The 19,418-nt window shown below is 47.3% G+C and overlaps 1 pseudogene; it reads left to right on the top strand.

Annotated features, from left to right (window-relative positions):
- The first annotated feature begins 829 nt into the window (after window positions 1–829).
- LOC144505362 (tyrosine--tRNA ligase, mitochondrial-like) lies at window positions 830–19,069 on the top strand (annotated as a pseudogene).
- The last annotated feature ends 349 nt before the right edge of the window (window positions 19,070–19,418 follow it).

Here is a 19,418-nt window from a genome sequence, read left to right as displayed (position 1 = left end):
ATTACTGTTGTGATGTAGGTTGCCAATTTGAGTACAAAAAGGTTCAACAGACAGCAGGGATAATGATGATGTTGGTTGAGGGATAAACATTGGCCAGGATACTGAGTGAACTCCCTGCTCTTCTTTGAATGGTGCCATGGGATTTTTTGATATCCATCTGCGCGGGCATTCAGGGCCAAGGCTTAACATTTCATCCAAAAGATGGCAGCTGCTTTAGTGAAAGATTCCCACATAACTGTACTGAATCTGGATTATAGGCTCAGATTTCTGGAGTGGGAGCTGAATCCAGAACCTTCCAACTCAGGTTTGTGGAGGCTGGCCACAGAGTCACAATGGTACATAGTAGAGTATTATAAGTTAGGATTTATAAATTGAATGTCTATGAATAAAAAGTTACTGTCTATGCAACTAAAACCTTCTGTAAGGAAGCACTCCCCCTGTCATATTCCAAATAAGAATCTGTCATCCTATTTTCAATGATGCTGACACAGTCTTATTTATTGCTTGGAAAAACCATGGCAGACTGCTTCTTTGAAGTATTGAATGTTTTCATAACTGAATGGTTTGGCAGATTGCACCTGGCAAATTGTTTTTACACCTTCTTTAGTGCCTTTTACATCCATTTTGTCGTATGGAGACCAGATCAGTGCACAGTATTCCAAGTGTAGTCGAAATTTACATGACTATCTTGGCTGCTTGCACCTGCACCATTGCCATCATCACTGGAGCTGTCATCTACGATTTTCCTCCTCCCTCCCCGAAGGCAAGATGGCTGTCATATAACTGGTGAGGAAACGTTTGAAGCTCAACATCGAGGTTGCTGCAAGACATGACCTGGAAACTAGAAATGAAGGTGGAATATTCAACTGATTGGGCTGCAGAGATGCAAACAGTTTCTCGTCGAACTGTTAGCGAATGGAACCACACTGGATTCACAGAGCAGTTAGCAGGTTGGTGAAAGTGCACTTAGTCATTGAAGGTTGGTCATGGGAGGAGCAGCACCTCATCTGATTAGGCACGTCACAGCCCTCAGGACTCAATACTGAATTCAACAACTTTAGACTGTGACCGTTATTTATTTATCTATCCAAAATATTTTCCCCGATTCTAAAACCCTCCTCCCCCACTGGGCCATCTGTCACTTGTTCTTCAATGTTGCTTTCACCCAGCACTAATTCTCCCATTGATGTCTTACCTTCATGCAACTATTAACCTTTTCCTGCCATTAATGCTTCCTCTTGCTCATGGCCGACACATCTTTGTTGCAATCTCGCCTAGCTCTCACTAATCCCATTGGTCAGAACATTGAATACAGGAGTTAGAATGTCTTGTTGAAGTTGTACAAGACATTAGTAAGGCCAGACTTGCAATACAGTTCTGGTCACCCTATTATAGATAGGATATTATTAAACTAGAAAGAGTGCAGAAAAGATTTACTAGGATGCTACCGGGATTTGGTGGTTTGAGTTATAAGGAGAGGCTGGATAGACTGGGACTTTTTTCTCTGGAGCGTAGAAGGCTGAGTGGTGATCTTATAGAGGTCTATAAAATAATGAAGGGCACAGATCAGCTCGATAGTCAATATCTTTTCCCAAAGGTACGGGAATCTAAAACTAGAGGGCATAGGTTTAAGATGAAAGGGGAGAGATACAAAAGTGTCCAGAGGGGCAATTTTTTCACAGAGAGGGTGGTGAGTGTTTGGAACAAGCTGCCAGAGGCAGTAGTAGAGGCGGGTACAATTTTGTCTTTTAAAAAGCATTTAGACAGTTACATGGGTAAGATGGGTATAGAGGGATGTGGACCAAATGTGGGCAATTGGGATTAGCTTCGGGGTTTAAAAATAAAGGGCAACATGGACAAGTTGGACCGAAGGGCCTGTTTCCATGCTGTAAACCTCTATGACTCTATAATCTTCTCCTCTGCTCCAGCCACTTATTCAGTATATAATCCATCAAATTTCTATCTCTCTTTCGTGCTGAGAAAGTGTTATACACACTCAAAACGTTAACTTTATTTTCTCTCTGCACAGATGCTGCCAGACCTGTTGGATTTTCCAGCATTTTCTGTTTTTGTTTCAAAATCCAGCATCCACAGATTTTGCTTTTATCGAAGGTTGCTTGTTATGTTAAAATGATTATTGGGTTACTGACTTTCGTGGAGTCTCCACAAATTAAAGATCTGTCTTCAGAACTTTGAACAGCCCTGGCGAAAAATCATAGTGGGAATGAAAACAATTGATTTTAATATTAGAGTTAGCACAAAGACTTTTTGACTGACAGTTATTTTTTGTTCTTGGGTGTGAGCATTGCTGCTTGGTCAGAAATTATTGCTCTTCCCTAATACCTTTGAAAAGGTGGTGGTGAGCTGTTTTCTTGAACCCTACAGTGCTGTTAGGGAGAAAGTTCCAGGATTGTGATCCAGTGACAGTGAAGGAATGGCGATATATCTCCAAGTCAGGATGGCGAGTTTCTTGGAGGGGAGCTTGCAAGTGGTAGCTTTCTCATGCGTCCGCTGCCTTTGTCCTTCTAGGCATTAGAGTTTGCAGTTTTGGAAGATATTGTCAAAGGAGCTAAGATGAGTTGTGCAGTGCATGTGGATGGTATACAATGTAGCCACTGTGCACCAATGGTGAAGAGAGTCACTGTTTAAAGTGATGGATGAGGTACCAGTTGGATGCTATTGAGCTTCCTGAGTATTCTTGGAACTGAGCTCATCCAGGCAAGTGGGGAGTATTCCATCACACTCCTGACCTGTGCCTTGTGTACATGCTTTGTGGAGTCAGGGAGTGAGTCACTCGCCACAGGATACATGGGGGGAGATTCTCCCATCCCGCCGTGCTAATCTTTTAGCGTGGCAAGCCGGGAAAATCGCGTGTGGGCTGATTCGTGGGATTCGTGCATGCGTTCCCGAAGTGCGCGCGCATTTCCCAGTGCAGGATATCCAGCACAGTTGGGACCATGCTGGAAAATGGTGGGAATAGCAGATAAGTCATTTAAATCAATTTTAATCTTATTTAAATGTGATTATCAGGCCTGGGACTGAGGTCTTTGGGCCCACTTGCATCTCCCACACCTCAGGTGAGGGGCAAGGTTGAGAAGGCAGTGCATTCATGGATAATCTGTCGGTATGGGATTTGAACTGTTGGTATCGCTGGTGTTGCTCAGCATCACAACCCAGTTGTCCAGCCAACTGAGCTAACCACTCCTCTCCAAATCACCACCTCCCCTTCTTTCAGGTGCCCCCACCACCTATTCGACCAAGTCTTTAGCCACCAGTGACTTGGTGTGAAGTTTTGTGAATATAGCCTCAGTGATATTTGTTGAAACATGTTGCTAATCCAATTGTGTTAATAAATGCCAGCTGTTGTCACTGTAGGGCACACATCCAGCTTTATTTTCCCAATGGAAGTACTTCCTTGCAAACCTATTCCACTTCAAATGAATGAAATCAACCTGTATGATCACTTGCTCAAACCCAGGTCTGTCAATGAACCTGTACTCCTTCAACTTTCTGCAATGCAGGAATACCTTTCATATATGTCCAGGAATTCATGGGTATATTCCCGACCTGGCAGTGGATTTTCCAGGTGAGTGGTGAGGGACGACGATGACATGCCCAAATAATGTTGGCAACAAAATCTAAGTAAACGAGTAGCAGCTCGAATGGGCAACATTTCCCTGTCAACTCCTCCTCCCCCTGACGTTTTTTTTTCTAGTGCAGAAGGAGGCCATTCAGCCCATTGAGTCTAAACCATTTAAGCATCTTACCCAGGCACCCCTCCCCCCCCATCCCTGTAACTGTAACCCCGCGCATTTACCATGGTTAATCCACCTCATCTACTCATCTTAATACACTAAGGGGCAATTTAACATGGCCAATCCACCTAACCTAAGTTAGGACAGTGGGAGAAAACCAGAGCACCCGGAGGAAGCCCACGCAGACACGGGGAAAACATGCAGACACCTCACAGACTGTTCCTCTAGGCTGGAATCGAACCAGGTGCCTGACGCTGTGAGGCAGCAGTGCTAACCACTGGGCCACCGTGCCACCTGTTCCCTGACAGCAAATAGAATTTCAACAATAGTGGCCAGTATAACTCCTCAACTGCTTATAATGAGGTAAAATGATAAAAAGGTTTGAAGGGGCAAATGTGGAAGAGTTATCCAATAACCATAGAATCCCTACAGTGTAAAAGGAGGTCATTCAGCCCATCGAGTCTGCACCAACTCTCCAAAAGAGCACCCTACCCAGGCCCAAATCCTGCCCTATCCTCATAACCCCGTGCACTTACCACTGCTAATTCACCAAACCCATCTTAGGATGGAAACCGGAGCACCCGGAGGAAGCCCACGCTGACAAGTGGAGAACGTGCAAAGTCCACACAGACTGTCACCCGAGGCTGGAATCGAACCTGGGTGCCTGGCGCTGTGAGACAGCAGTGCTAACCACTGTGCCACCCTTATGATGATGGGAGTCAATAAAAAGGATAAATAAACATGGTAAAAACTCATATAAACTCACTGAAGTTTAGAAGAATGAGAGATGATCTTATTGAAGCATCAGATTCCCCAGGGGTTTGCCAGGATAGATGTCGAGAGGACACTTCCCTTGTGGGGGAAGTCTAGATCTGGGGGCTGGGGAGGTGGGGGGGCAGCAGTTTGAAAATAAGGGTCCCCATTTAAGATGGAGATAAAGAGGAATTTCCTCTCTCAGAGAGTGGTTAGTGTTTGGAATATTCTTCACCAGCAAGAATTGGAGAATATATTGAAGACTGAACCATCCAGATTTTTGATTGACAAAGGGAGTGAAGATTATTGGGGACAGGCAGTATAATAAGTCTCAGAGGCAGAAGTCCCTTCACCAAATTCCTTTTATTTACAAGTGTGACAACAGCACACAGAATGCTTTCCGTTAGTACCTACACTAGGAGTTCCAGAGGAACTGATACTCCTGGTTAAGTACAAAGCAAGGGGCTCTCTGATTGGCCCATCAATTTGGCCCTTAATCAGTGAGTTCATATTCTAATAGGCCAACCTCAATTGCCTGATTAAAGTCATTACAGGTAGAAAAGTGGAGTTAAGGACAGAATCAGGTCAGCCATGATCATATTGAATGGCAGAGTGGGCTCGAGGAGCTGAATGGCCTACTCTTGCTCCTGTTGCTTATGGTCTTATGGGTAAAAATAAAATTCGAGATCGATCATTTAGAAGCAAAATGAGGAAGCACGCTTTCACACTGTGGGGAAATATCTGGACTTGGTTCCTCAGAAAGCTGTAGATGCTGGGGAAATGGAGCTTTCAAAACCGAGACAGATAGAGATGTTTGTCAAATGATGCTATCGAGGGATAGGGAGTAAATAGTACATGTCATCCAAAATCTAATTGAATTGTCAAATGGGATTGAGTAACTGATGGGCCTGCCCCTGTCCCTATATTCCTAGATCTGATCGTAGTTTCTGAAATGATTGTGTAAGGGCATTTTGTGGAACTCTGTCGAGATGACTGAGCATGTTATGTAAATGACAATAGTCCTGTTTGATGTTACGGTTCATGACATATACACAGCTGTACCTCATTAATGAGTAGAGTCAAAATTACTTACCTGGAACTAGTGTGATTGAAAATTGTGTGTGATACTTTCTTCCAATGTTTATGATGTGGAGATGCCGGTGCTGGACTGGGGTAAGCACAGTAATCGATGAAGACGAACATCTCGCCAAGGCCATCCCCACACCCCCACTTCTTGCCTTCAAACAACCGCACAACCTCAAACGGACCATTGTTCACAGCAAACTACCCAGCCTTCAGGAGAACAATGACACACAACCCTGCCACAGCAACCTCTGCAAGACGTGCCGGATCATCGACACAGATGCCATCATCTCACGTGAGAACACCATCCATCAGGTACATGGTACATACACTTGCAACTTGGCCAACGTTGTCTACCTGATACGCTGCAGGAAAGGATGTCCCGAGGCATTGAACATTGGGGAGACCATGCAGACGCTATGACAACGGATGAACGAACACCGCTCGACAATCACCAGGCAGGAGTGTTCTCTTCCAGTTGGGGAACAGTTCAGCAGTCACGGGCATTCAGCCTCTGATCTTCGGGAAGCGTTCTCCAAGGCGGCCTTCACGACACACGACAACGCAGAATCGTTGAGCAGAAACTGATAGCCAAGTTCCGCACACATGAGGACGGCCTCAACCAGGATCTTGGGTTCATGTCACACTATCTGTAAACCCCACGACTTGTCTGGGCTTGCAAACTCTCACTAACTGTCCTGGCTGGAGACAATACACATCTCTTTAACCTGTGGTTAACCCTCTCTCCACTCACATTGTCTGTACTTTTAAGACTTGATTAAGACCTGTAAAGACTGGCATTCCAACCATTATTTTGTAAATTGAGTTTGTGTCTTTATATGCCCTGTTTGTGAACACAACTCCCACTCACCTGATGAAGGAGCAGTGCTCCGAAAGCTTGTGCTACCAAATAAACCTGTTGGACTTTAACCTGGTGTTGTGAGACTTCTTACTGTTCCAATGTTTAGGCAGGCTAAAAGCAGGAACTAAGAAAGACCAAGTCATTGCAAACCCCTAGACCAAAATTTTACATTCCTCCACCAACAGGTATTTGGGCAGGCTGGGGGTTGGGAGGGTGGGAGTGTGAAATTGAAAGGACAGGATTCCCTCCAGGTTCCTGCTTGTCCCAACCATGTAGTGATTTTACGCTGCAGTGGACAGGTCCTCGGATGAGAAACTCCCTTGCCCCAGTTGAGGGCCTTAAGTGGCTACTTATTGGAAGGGGGCAGGGAGCCTCCATCAGAAACCCCCTTCTGAAGTCGCACCGCCCCATCATCTTAACGTTCAGTGGCCTCTGGACCTCCCTCCTTCCTCAGCCTCTTCCCCAAGATCCCGATCACCACCTTTTGCAGCATCCCAGGCCTTCCCTAACTTACCCTCCCTGAGACCCCTTGAACATACCTGGACCTTCAGTGTCTAGACTCAGTCTCAGGCATGCTCCAGTACTTCCTTTTCTGTCCACTGCAGCATTGTAGGGATTTGAGAGTTGTTGGCCGGCAGTTCTCTGGTGGGACATCCTTCTGAGTGAGGGGCTGAAGTCCCACCTGCAGGCACATAACGCTCATTCAAGTGCGAAATGGCTGGGGGACACTATGGGCGGGATTTTCCGGATGCACTCATTCCAAAACTGGAAAATCTTACCAGTGGTCAACAGATCTTTGCATGGTCCACCCCCCGCCTGCTACGATTACCGTGGTGGGCGGGGTGGAAAATTCCAGTCTATGAGTTGGTGGGGATGTGCTCCTCATCGACTCTTCGAGTAGTAGGAAGCGAGATCCCACCAGCTGAAAGATTCAGGCCCTAATCTTAAAATCTATGATTTTATAATAAATAAAACCTGAAATTGATCCGAAGATGCTATCTAAATATATATACTTTTTGTTGCACAACAATATTGAGATTTCCTGGACGAGTTGACTACTGAGGAAAGGTCTATCTTCTAAAGATGCAGAATTCCTTTGCCTACCAACTCGAGAAAAGTTAAAGCAAAACAAAATGTTGGAATGCTCAACAGGTCAGGCAGCATCTGTGGAGAGAAACAGAGTGAACACTTTAGGTTGAGATGACCTTTCATCAGAACAGAAAAAAGTTTGCAAAATGTTATGTTGGATAAAGTAAATCACAAACACCCACAAAGTGTGTGTGTTGGGGGGGGGGAGGGGCGGCGGAGGTGTCTAAAAGATTAGCATACAGTGTCTTGTTCTCATGTGGTATATTGGCATTAATTGCAGATAGTGGTCAGTGTGCAAGGTGTATTGAAACAAAATATGTAATGCACGCACGAAAGTAAGTTGTGCTGCTGCTGCTTTAGGATTCTTGTGCATTCAACATCACTTGACAACCACTTGGGAATGACAGCACAACTGCCCAGCATACAAAATGTGTGAAGTGGGAAAGACCTCTTTTTACAAGCTTCTTTAAGTTTGTATCATCTGTGGCACAGTCTTTAAATATTACAACCTCACCTCTTGGAATTGGGATGGCACAGTGGTATAGTGGTTAGCACTGCTGCCTAACAGTGCCAGGGAGTTGGGTTCAATTCCCAGCTTGGTTTACTGTTTCCCCATGTCTGCATGGCTTTCCTCCAGATGGCTCTGGTTTCCTCCCACAGTTCGTGCTGATTAGGTGCATTGGCGATGCTAAATTCTCTCTCAGTGTACCCGAACAGGCGCTGGAGTGTGGCAACTCGGGGATTTTCACAATAACTTCATTGCAGTGTTAATGTAAGCCTACTTGTGACTAATAAATAAACTTTAACTTTTATCTTCCTAACTCGGTCTCTTCCCTTACCAAAAAGATCTCCTCAACATTTGCCATAACATTTGTATATCTTCCCTCACTCTCTTGCTGTTCTTGCATTGGGATGTTCTGCGAGATTAAGCAAGTTGTTGCTAAATTTCAACTTATGAGATGCCATGTACCAATATTCATAATGCAGTGAAGCCAAGAGCTTCCCTCTCTTAAGAACATAGGAATTGCTGGATAAGTATGATGATTGTCCCTTTAAGGGCAACACAGCAGAGTAAGGAACTCAGAGTATGGAATCACCCCATGGTGAGAAAGGCTCTTAGGTAGAGACATTTTGGGAGCTAGCTTCAGCCATGAGGCTGCTGTACAATTCTTATTAACACATATCTTTTGTGTTCACTAATGAAGTCTGTGACAGCGCATCTTTAAATCTGGCGACAAAGATAAACTATCCTGACACTGCCTCTGGCCCGACACCTGTGAGTACGCTGCTTTAATTGAAGTCTAAACTAAAGGTACTCACCAGGATGCCTCCCTATGGGTGAATAGATCCATTTGACTCCCTCACAGAGGACTGGAAAGAATATATCAAGCACCTTGGCTATTATTTCCAACCAAACAGAATAGGGGAGGAGGTGAAACACAAAGCAATCCTCCTATGTGTTTGTGGAACTCATCCCTATAACCTTACAGCCCCAAGCATGCTCAAGTCTAAATCATTTAGTGAGCTTGTTGATTTAGTGAAGGTGTAATTGCAACCTCAACCATCAGTCATACTCCAGAGCTTCAAATTTAATTGGAGGGTGAGAGTGCCAGGTGAATTGATCATGACTTACTCTGCAAAACTGAAGCAATTATTGGAGTATTGTGATTTTGGAGCCACTCTAAATAACATGTTATGGCATACGTTAGTCTGTGGCGAGAACAACAATGCTATTCAATGCAGATTGCTTGTAGAGGTTGACACAAAGTGAGCAATGGAGATAGCACTGGCCATGGAAAGCCCTGAAAAATGCTTAAGAATGCAGAAAATGGCACTGTTCACCAGTTAGGGCAGAAACCTACAGGCAGCTATGGTGTCAAAACTCCTGAAGCAGCCGCAAAGGGGAAACAATTTCAGCCAACAACAAAACAAAAATGTACAGAATAGGCAATCAGTCAGTAATGCTTAAAGGGAATGTTATCAGTGTGGAGGTAACCACACTTCTGAATCATGTGGGTTTATGGAGGCCTGAGTGTTTCCATTATCATAAAAGAGGACATTTGATAAAACAGTGTAGAGCGAAGTCATGATCACCAATCAACCAAGATGTAACTAGACTCAGTGGGCAGACATTTCCGCATGGGCACTATGCTGAGCAGACACAGTGTGCAGTCCCAACTCAAGGGCCCAGAGGGCATGAGTTTGACTGAGTTCACTTACCAGATGTTTCAGGCATACGATTTCTATCACTTAAATCAACATCATGATTGCAGGATCCAACTGGGAGGGACAGATCAACTGGGTAACATGACGTCTGGATATGAATTTATAATGTGGAGATGCCGGCGTTGGACTGGGGTAAGCACAGTAAGAAGTCTCACAACACCAGGTTAAAGTCCAACAGGTTTATTTTGTAGCACAAGCCACAAGCGTTCGGAGCACTGCCCCTTCATCAGGTGAGTGAGAGTTCTGTTCACAAACAGGGCATATATAGATACAAACTCAATTTACAAGATAATGGTTGGAATGTGAGTCTTTACAGGTAATCAAGTCTTAAAGGTACAGACAAGACACTTGTAACCAGTTCGTCAGGAGATAAATTAGGAAAAAGTGCAGGAAATGCAATATGGTTAAACTGTACCAATACTTTGTCAGACAACCTGATTCAAATATAGAAAGGTATCTGAAACTTTTCACCTTCATCCCACCTCCTAAGATTGAAAGCATTACAGTCAACTACAGAAAAGATCCAGGAAAGCATAATGCCCAAAAATGACTAGCAGTAAAATTGGTTCATGGCAAAGAAGGACTAGAGTCTTCCAGAAGATGTACAAGTGCACTCTATCTTAGTAGTATCTCTTGAGAAGATGACAGATGAAGATGACAGACGAGGGAACGAGCTATTTTGGATCTGGTATTGTGTAACGAGGTAGGTAGAATTAAGGATCTTATTGTGAAGGACCCTCTTGGGTCTAGTGACCACAATATGGTCGAATTTCTGATTCAGATGGAAGAGGAGAAAGTTTGGTCTCAAACCAGTGTCCTCTGTTTGAACAGAGGGAAATATGATAGGATGAGGGATGAATTGGCTAAGGTAGACTGGGAGAGCAGGCTGGCAGGTAGGATAGCTGAGGAACAGTGGAGGATTTTTAAGGAGATCCTTTTCAGTTCTCAGCAAAAATATATTCCAGCAAAAAACAAGGATTGTAAGAAAAGGGAGAACCAGCCGTGGATAACGAAGGAAATAACGGAGAGTATTAAAATAAAAACAGCTGCGTACAGAGTGGCCAAAAATAGTGGAGAAACAAGTGATTGGGAAAAATTTAAGAAACAACAAAGAGAGACTAAGAAAGCGATAAAGAAAGGAAGGATAGACTATGAAGCTAGGCTAGCAATTAATATAAAAAATGATAGTAAAAGTTTTTATAAATATATAAAAAGGAATAGAGTGGCTCAAGTGAATGTTGGACCCTTGGAGGACGAGAGGGGGGAGTTAATAGTGGGAAATGAGGATATGGCTGAGTCTTTAAATAAGTTTTTTGTGTCGGTCTTCACGGTGGAGGACACAAATAGTATGCCAAATATTAACGATAGAGGGTTGGCAGCAGGAGAAATACTTAATACGATTAATGTTACCAGAGAGGCAGTGCTGGGTAGACTAATGGGACTGAAGGTGGACAAGTCCCCGGGTCCGGATGGAATGCATCCCAGGGTATTGAAAGAAATGTCAGAGGTAATAGTGGATGCGTTAGTGATTATTTATCAAAACTCGTTGCATTCTGGGGTAGTGCCGGTTGATTGGAAAACGGCTAATGTTACGCCGCTGTTTAAAAAAGGAAGGAGACAAAAGGCGGGTAACTATAGGCCGGTCAGCTTAACGTCTGTAGTAGGGAAAATGCTGGAATCCATTATTAAAGAGGAGATAGCAGGGCATCTGGATAGAAATGGTTCGATCAATCAGACGCAGCATGGATTCATGAGGGGAAAGTCGTGCTTGACGAACATGTTGGATTTTTATGAAGATGTGACGAGGGCGGTTGATGGAGGAGAACCGGTGGATGCGGTGTTTTTGGATTTCCAAAAGGCGTTTGATAAGGTGCCCCATAAAAGGCTGCTGAAGAAGATTAGGGCACACGGAGTTGGGGGTAGTGTGTTAAAGTGGATTGGGGACTGGCTATCCGACAGGAAGCAAAGAGTCGGAATAAATGGGTGTTTTTCCGGTTGGAGGAAGGTAACTAGTGGCGTGCCGCAGGGATCGGTACTCGGGCCGCAACTGTTTACCATTTATATAGATGATCTGGAGGAGGGGACGGAGTGTAGGGTAACGAAGTTTGCAGACGACACAAAGATAAGTGGAAAAGTGAATCGTGTGGAGGACGGAGAAGATCTGCAGAGAGATTTGGACAGGCTGAGTGAGTGGGCGAGGATATGGCAAATGGAGTATAACGTTGAGAAATGCGAGGTTATACACTTTGGAGGAAATAATAACAAATGGGATTACTATCTCAATGGAAACAAATTAAAACATGCTACCGTGCAAAGGGACCTGGGGGTCCTTGTGCATGAGACGCAAAAGCCCAGTCTGCAGGTACAACAGGTGATCAAGAAGGCAAATGGGATGTTGGCCTATATTGCGAGGGGGATAGAATATAAAAGCAGGGATGTCTTGATGCACCTGTACAGGGCATTGGTGAGGCCGCAGCTGGAATACTGTGTGCAGTATTGGTCCCCTTATATGAGGAAGGATATATTGGCATTGGAGGGAGTGCAGAGAAGGTTCACCAGGTTGATACCGGAGATGAGGGGTTTGGATTATGAGGAGAGGCTGAGGAGATTGGGTTTGTACTCGTTGGAGTTTAGAAGGATGAGGGGGGATCTTATGGAGACTTATAAGATAATGCGGGGGCTGGATAGGGTGGAGGCGGAGAGATTCTTTCCACTTAGTAAGGAAGTTAAAACTAGAGGACACAGCCTCAAAATAAAGGGGGGTCGGTTTAAGACAGAGTTGAGGAGGAACTTCTTCTCCCAGAGGGTGGTGAATCTCTGGAATTCTCTGCCCACTGAGGTGGTGGAGGCTACCTCGCTGAATATGTTTAAAGCGCGGATGGATGGATTCCTGATCGGTAAGGGAATTAAGGGTTATGGGGATCAGGCGGGTAAGTGGTACTGATCCACGTCAGATCAGCCATGATCTTATTGAATGGCGGGGCAGGCTCGAGGGGCTAGATGGCCTACTCCTGCTCCTATTTCTTATGTTCTTATGTTCTTATTGTTTAAAGAAACACCGTTCTCTGAAAATCTACTTGAGCCAGGCTGATGCGCATCAATTGGACACGAGGCACGAAGCTTCGGTAAAAGAAGGCTTTTATCAACTAACAATGGAACTAACAGAACTTTAACACACTATCCCAGACTGAAGAGGTCCCGCCCGAGCAGGGGGTCTTATACCTCTCCCAGGAGGCGGAGCCCGACTGGGATGTGCCACAACAGTAACAACCACAGGTGTATCAATCCCACCCTAGCCCAACAACAACATTAGAACAATCCCACAGTGGGAACCAACGATGGTTCACCACATTCACCCCTCCTTTGAGAACAAAGGCCGGCGGGGTACGAAAACAGACTAAAATGTCAACAGATTATAAGTTCAGACGGTCTGGAGGACCGCACCGTCGTTGCGACCTCCTCAATACCGGCGGTGACACCGGAGCAGGTGCTTGCGGTGGCGTTCTCCCCAAAACAGCGTCCAGCTGTTCTCCCACGGACTCACAGGCCGGTTGACCCTGATGAAGCGGTAGATCCCGATACATTCTGCAATGGCGCCGATCTTCGGGGCTCAGGCAAGCTGTGCCATTGGAGTAAAACTGTTAAGCACTGGTCCCGGTGCTGTCCGCGCCACGTCCGGGTGAGAAATAAAGGATAAGGGATTCGTCACTGGGGGTATGGGAGCGACAGAAGTTGCTACGTCCCCTGCGGGCGCCAGGTCTCGGATCGAGACTGTGTCCTCTCGCCCGTCAGGATATGCCACATAGGCATACTGAGGATTGGCGTGGAGGAGGTGGACCTGTTCGACCAAGGGGTCGGACTTGCGGGCCCTTACATGTCGCCGCAGGAGGACGGGTCCTGGGTACGTCAACCAGGCTGGTAAAGATATCCCCGAGGACGACTTCCGAGGGAATGAGAACATCCTCTCATTGGGGTCTGATGTTGCAGATGTATTAGAGTATAAAAGTTGGGGTCTGATGTTGCAGATGTATAGAACGTTGGTTCGGCCGCATTTGGAATACTGCGTCCAGTTCTGGTCGCCACACTACCAGAAGGACGTGGAGGCTTTGGAGAGAGTACAGAGGAGGTTTACCAGGATGTTGCCTGGTATGGAGGGGCTTGGTTATGAGGAGAGATTGGGGAAACTGGGGTTGTTCTCCTTGGAAAGACGGAGGATGAGGGGAGACTTAATAGAGGTGTATAAAATTATGAAAGGCATAGATAGGGTGAACGGTGGGAAGCTTTTCCCCGGGTCGGTGGTGACGTTCACGAGGGGTCATAGGTTCAAGGTGAAGGGGGGGAGGTTTAACACAGATACCAGAAGGACATATTTTACACAAAGGGTCGTGGGGGCCTGGAATGTGTTGCCGGGCAAGGTGGTGGAGGCGGACACACTGGGAACGTTTAAGACTTATCTAGACAGCTATATGAACGGAGTGGGAATGGAGGGATACAAAAGAGTGGTCTAGTTTGGACCAGGGAGCGGCGCGGGCTAATTGTTCTTTGTTTCTCGTTTCAAGGCTTCATTCTAAGATCATCTTGCTGGTGCCAGTACAGAGCGAGACTGCAGATAGTTGGGAACCTGTCTCGGGGGCAGGGAATTCAGATGGTGTTCGTAAAGCAGAAGTGGAAATGAATAGGGTTGGGAAGCATTTTCTGATCAGGGCCAGTGTGATTTCCTGGACTCGTTTCGATCGCCTCAGGGGGTCGGAGAGGAATTTCCCAGATTTTCTTTTCCCCATATTGGCCCTGGGGTTTTCACTCTGGGTTTTCGCCTCTCCCTGGAGATCACATGGTCTGGAATGGGGGGGTGGGGGTGAGTTAATAGGTTGTGATGAACAAAGCATCGTAGCTGTGAGGGACAGCTCGGTGGATAGGATATTAGTATGTAGATAGGCTGGAAAATTGGGCGGGGATCCTGGATTCAGGATTCAATCCTGGACCGGGGAGCGGCGCGGGCTTGGAGGGCCGAAGGGCCTGTTCCTGTGCTGTATTGTTCTTTGTTCTTTGTTTGTTCTCGTGGGGAGTAGCATTGGTTGCCATACACAGGAGGGAGCGAATGGAGTGAAGCGCATCAGGGAGGACCTCCTGCCAACGGGAGACTGGAAAGCCTTTGGACTTCAGCGCCAATAGGACAGCCTTCCAGACTGTAGCATTCTCTCTTTCCACCTGTCCATTACCCCTAGGGTTGTAACTCGTGGTCCTACTAGAGGCAATCCCGTATGAGAGCAGGAATTGCCTCAAGTCATTACTCATGAACGATGAGCCCCTGTCGCTATGGATATAGCTGGGGTACCCGAACAGGGTAAAAAGACCATGGAATGCCTTGATCACCGTGGCAGTCGACGTGTCCGCGCAGGGGACAACAAACGGGAACCGGGAGTACTCATCTATTATGTTCAGAAAGTACACGTTCCGATCTGTTGAGGGAAGGGGGCCCTTAAAATCCACACTCAGCCTCTCGAAGGGGCGAGTGGCCTTGACCAAATGTGCCCGGTCAGGTCGGTAAAAGTGCAGTTTGCATTCCGCGCAAATCCGACAGCTCCTTGTCACCGACCTGACGTCCTCCACCGAGTAAGGCAGGTTGCGGGCTTTGATAAAGTGGTAGAGCCGAGTGACCCCAGGATGGCACAGGTCATTATGGAGGGCGTTCAAGCGATCCTCCTGCGTAGTAGCGAATGTTCCGCGCGAGAGGGCATCCGAGGGCTCATTGAGTTTCCCTGGACGATACATGATATCGTAGTTATAGGTGGAGAGTTCAATTCTCCACCGCAAGATCTTATCATTCTTGATCTTGCCCCTCTGCGTGTTGTTGAACATGAACGCCACGGACCGCTGGTCCGTGATCAGGGTGAACCGCTTCCCCGCCAGGTAATGGCGCCAGTGTCTGACGGCCTCCACAATGGCCTGGGCCTCCGTTTCCACCGCTGAATGCCGAATTTCGGGGCCTTGGAGGGTGCGGGAAAAAAACGCGACGGGTGGCGGCCGGGGCGAAATCAGATGCATCGCTTTCCGCCTGAAAAGGGATGGATTCGTCTACCGCGTGCATCGTGGCTTTCGCGATGTCGTGTTTCAGTTCCTTGAAGGCCAATCGGGCCTCTGGCGTGAGTGGAAAAGTCGTGGACTTAATAAGCGGACGGGCTTTGTCCGCGTAGTTGGGGACCCACTGCGCATAATAGGAGAAGAAGCCTAGGCATCTTCTCAGTGCTTTTGCGCTAGCGGGCAAGGGAAGTTCAGCAAGGGGGCGCATACGGTCTGGATCAGGGCCAATGACCCCGTTTTCCACCACGTATCCCAGGATGGCTAACCGGCGCGTTCAGAATACACACTTCTCCCTGTTGTAGGTCAAATTCAGGCGAGATGCAGTGCGTAAAAAGTTCTGGAGATTTGTGTCATGGTCCTGCTGATCACGGCCGCAGATCGTGACATTATCCAGGTACGGGGAGGTAGCCCGCAGCCTGTTCTGGTCCACCATTCGGTCCATAGCACGCTGGAAGACCGAGACCCCATTGGTGACACCAAATGGAACCCTAAGAAACTGATACAGACGACCATCCGCCTCAAAAGCCGTGTAGTGTCGGTCCTCTGGGCGAATGGGGAGTTGGTGGTAGGCCGACTTAAGGTCTATGGTGGAGAACACCCGGTACTGCGCAATCTGATTGACCATATCAGATATGCACGGGAGGGGATATGCATCCAGCTGCATATATCGATTAATGGTCTGACTGTAATCAATGACCATCCGGGGTTTGTTCCCGTTCTTGACCACCACAACCTGTGCTCTCCACGGACTAACACTGGGCTGTATAATCCCTTCTTTGAGGAGTCGCTGAACCTCAGATCTGATGAAGATCCGATCTTCAGTGCTGTAACGCCTACTTTTAGTAGCGATGGGCTTGCAGCCTGGTACCAGATTCTGAAATAAAGAGGGTGTGGTGATCTTCAATGTAGAAAGATTGCATGCGGGGCGCTTTGGACAATTTGGAGACTGCAGCTGTTCCCCCACTGTCAGTGAAGGGAGTGGCCCACCGTACTGTAGGATCACACTCTTCATGTGGACCATAAAGTTTAGTCCGAGGAGAATTGGTGCGCAAAGATGCGGCAACACAAGGAGCCTGAATCGCTCGTAAATTGTGCCTTGCACTTTCAAGGTCACCACACAATGTCCTAGCACAGGGACAGACCGGGACCTTGATGCCATAGAGATTGTCTGTTTGGCAGGTTGAATCTGGAGTCCACACCTCTTTACAGTGTCAGGGTGAATAAAGCCCTCAGTGCTCCCGCTGTCAAACAGACAATAAATTGCACGACCATTTACCTGTATATCCATCATTGAACAGTCAAGCCTGTGGTGCTTAGCCTGGTTCAGGGTGATCGACGCCACCGTTGGTCCGTGAACGTCACTGCAGGCAGCTGAGGTCGATGCTGAGGACCCCTGCTGGTCGCTCATGGTCATCGTCGACCAAAATGGCCGCCCCCATGAATCGCACATGGTTGAGGGCGCCAAACGCAGCGACTCCTGGTGGTCATCCTCCTCCGACTCCGTCGACCGCAATGGCGTCGTCCTGGACTCGCACGTGGACGAACCCCGTGAGTACTTCGACGACGATGGTGATGATCCCCGTTCTGAAGGGTCACAGGCCGCACTGCCGTTCTTGGGCTTCGATCTGCACACCTTCGCATAATGCCCCTTTTTACCGCATAGGTTACAGACTACCGCTTTAGCGGGACACTTTTGTCGTGGATGCTTGGCTCCTCCGCAGAAGTAGCACCGCGGGCCGCATGGGGCTGCAGCCGTCGTCTGGTCCACATGGGAGCACGCCATAACACTGCACTTCAAGCCCGTGGGGCGAGGAGGGATTTGCGACTGCTCCTGCCACGTTGTTTCCACGTGGTCCTCCGGATACAGGACCAAGCTCTTCGAAGCCGCCTCAAACATTTCAGCCATCTCCATAGCTTGGGTCAGGTTGAGATTTCCCTTTTCTAGCAGCTTGAGACGGATGTATGAAGACCCGACCCCGGCCACAAACGCATCTCGGGCGAGGTCATACATGTACTGCTCAGCCGACACAGCTTTGCAGTCACAGCCCCTGGCTAGCTGCAAGAGCTCATTCGCGTAATCCTCCATGGTTTCGCTCGACTGCCGACGTCGTGTAGCGAGGAGGTAACGAGCGTGGATCTCGTTAGGAGGTTTCGTATGGCGCTTTTTTAAAAGCTCGAGGGCCCTCGGGTAAGTGGTGGCCGCACGGATCGCGAGGTAGACTGTGTCGCTTACCCTCACATGGAGGACGCGGAGTCTGTCATCATCTGTGGTGACCGCTGCGGAGGCTGCCAGGTAATCTTCAAAACACTTCAGCCAGTGGTCGAAGGTGTTAGAAGCGCCCACCGCACGTGGATCTAGCGTCAGACGTTCTGGCTTTAGGATTTGCTCCATACTCTCCTTTCTTTTTTTTCCTTCCGTCGAGAGTTTAATGTTAGTTAATAAAATTGATGCGCATCAATTGGACACGAGGCACGAAGCTTCGGTAAAAGAAGGCTTTTATTAACTAACAATGGAACTAACAGAACTTTAACACACTATCCCAGACTGAAGAGGTCCCGCCCGAGCAGGGGGTCTTATACCTCTCCCAGGAGGCGGAGCGCGACTGGGATGTGCCACAACAGTAACAACCACAGGTGTATCAATCCCACCCTAGCCCAACAACAACATTAGAACAATCCCACAGTGGGAACCAACGATGGTTCACCACACAGGCACAACAGTGTTGGATCTTTGTCGTAAAGCTAATGCTATTCCAGATGGACCCAGAGGGTACTAGATGATCACAGATGTTGGAATTTGGATTAATCATATAAGAGAGACAAAACCAGAACAAGTGCTCCTTTTGGGACAGCATATTCTGACAAATCATAGAAAGAATCATAGAATCATAGAAACCCTACAGTACAGAAAGAGGCCATTCGGCCCATCGAGTCTGCACCAACCACAATCCCACCCAGGCCCTACCCCCCATATCCCTACATATTTAGCCACCAATCCCTCTAACCTACACATCTCAGGACACTAAGGACAATTTTTACCATGGCCAATCAACCTAACCCGCACACCTTTGGACGTTGGGAGGAAACCGGAGCACCCGGAAGAGAATGTGCAAACTCCACACAGACAGTGACCCAAGCCAGGAGTCGAAATGGGCTATCATTGCTTCGAGTTGGAAAAAAACATTATCACATAGTCAAATGGCTCAATTTGGCAGCTTAATCAAGGAGCTTTATGGATGTTATTCTGTTGTGGTAATGAATATTTATGCTTTCAAGTTTCATTTATGGCACAGTGACACAGTGGTTAGCACTGTTGCCTCATAGTGCCAGGGACCTGGGTTCAATTCCGGCCTCAGGGCACTGTCTGTGTGGAGTTTGCACTTTCTCCCCCTGTCTGTGTGGGTTTCTTCCGGGTGCTCCAGTTTCCTTCCACAGTCCAAAGATGTGTGGGTTTGGTCGATTGGCCATGCTAAATTGACCCTAACGTAAGGGGGACTAGCAGGGTAAATGAGGGTTATGGGAAGAGAGCCTGGGTGGGATTGTGGTTGGTACAGACTCAATGGGCTGAA

This window comes from Mustelus asterias, chromosome 16 (genome assembly GCF_964213995.1).
Source record: "Mustelus asterias chromosome 16, sMusAst1.hap1.1, whole genome shotgun sequence".
Taxonomy (NCBI): Eukaryota; Metazoa; Chordata; class Chondrichthyes; order Carcharhiniformes; family Triakidae; genus Mustelus; species Mustelus asterias.
The sequence above is the reverse complement of the archived record's forward strand: the minus strand, read 5'-3'. Positions and strand labels throughout refer to the sequence as shown.